Source organism: Trichoplusia ni, unplaced genomic scaffold, assembly GCF_003590095.1.
Source record: "Trichoplusia ni isolate ovarian cell line Hi5 unplaced genomic scaffold, tn1 tig00003232, whole genome shotgun sequence".
In the NCBI taxonomy this organism is placed as follows: domain Eukaryota; kingdom Metazoa; phylum Arthropoda; class Insecta; order Lepidoptera; family Noctuidae; genus Trichoplusia; species Trichoplusia ni.
This window is the reverse complement of record NW_020800357.1, coordinates 15,001-16,727: the sequence shown is the minus strand read 5'-3', so window position 1 is coordinate 16,727 and position 1,727 is coordinate 15,001.

The window sequence follows — 1,727 nt, the reverse complement described above, 5'->3', positions numbered from 1 at the left end:
TTTAAACCAATCGACGATGGCCATGTGTCTGAAGTCGTTAATTTTTGATGAATCTGGATAACTTTTGCCGATCGCATGGTCCAGTACCGGCGACGCATCTTTCAAATGTCTGCCTTATCAACTTTCGATGGTAGTTTCTGCGACTACCATGGTTGTCACGGGTAACGGGGAATCAGGGTTCGATTCCGGAGAGGGAGCCTGAGAAACGGCTACCACATCCAAGGAAGGCAGCAGGCGCGCAAATTACCCACTCCCGGCACGGGGAGGTAGTGACGAAAAATAACGATACGGGACTCTTACGAGGCCTCGTAATCGGAATGAGTACACTTTAAATATTTTAACGAGGAACAATTGGAGGGGCAAGTCTGGTGCCAGCAGCCGCGGTAATTCCAGCTCCAATAGCGTATACTAAAATTGTTGCGGTTAAAAAGCTCGTAGTTGCATTTGTGCGCCGCGCTGTCGGTGCACCGCATCCGCGGTGATACTGACACGTCTGCGGAGCATATCGTCGGTGAGCCGGCGGTAATACGCCGGTTCAATATCAAAATCCTATCGCGGTGCTCTTCGGTGAGTGTCGAGGTGGGCCGACAATTTTACTTTGAACAAATTAGAGTGCTCAAAGCGGGCTCAAAATGCTGCTTGAATATTTCGTGCATGGAATAATAGAATATGATCTCGGTTCTATTTTGTTGGTTTTCAGAACTCCGAGGTAATGATTAATAGGGATAACTGGGGGCATTCGTATTGCGACGTTAGAGGTGAAATTCTTGGATCGTCGCAAGACGAACATCAGCGAAAGCATTTGCCAAAGGTGTTTTCATCAATCAAGAACGAAAGTTAGAGGTTCGAAGGCGATTAGATACCGCCCTAGTTCTAACCGTAAATATGTCATCTAGCGATCCGCCGACGTTACTACAATGGCTCGGCGGGCAGCTTCCGGGAAACCAAAGATTTTGGGACTCCGGGGGAGTATGGTTGCAAAGCTGAAACTTAAAGGAATTGACGGAAGGGCACCACCAGGAGTGGAGCCTGCGGCTTAATTTGACTCAACACGGGAAATCTCACCAGGCCCGGACACCGGAAGGATTGACAGATTAACAGCTCTTTCTTGATTCGGTGGGTGGTGGTGCATGGCCGTTCTTAGTTGGTGGAGCGATTGTCTGGTTAATTCCGGTAACGAACGAGACTCTAGCCTGCTAAATAGGCGTCGTCATTTAGGGTGCGTGGCTACGCGTCACGCAACTCACTGGCGACGTATTAAAATTCTTCTTAGAGGGACCGGCGGCTTCGAGCCGCACGAGATTGAGCAATAACAGGTCTGTGATGCCCTTAGATGTCCTGGGCCGCACGCGCGCTACACTGAAGGAATCAGCATGTTCTCCCTGGCCTAGAGGCCCGGGCAACCCGCTGAAACTCCTTCGTGCTGGGGATTGGGGTTTGCAATTATCCCCCATAAACGAGGAATTCCTAGTAAGCGCGAGTCATAAGCTCGCGTTGATTACGTCCCTGCCCTTTGTACACACCGCCCGTCGCTACTACCGATTGAATGATTTAGTGAGGTCTTCGGACCGACACGCGGTGGCTTCACGGCCGTCGGCGTTGCTGGGAAGTTGACCAAACTTGATCATTTAGAGGAAGTAAAAGTCGTAACAAGGTTTCCGTAGGGGAACCTGCGGAAGGATCATTAACGATGTACCGTTTTAACGTGCACTGCGTACGCGAAACGA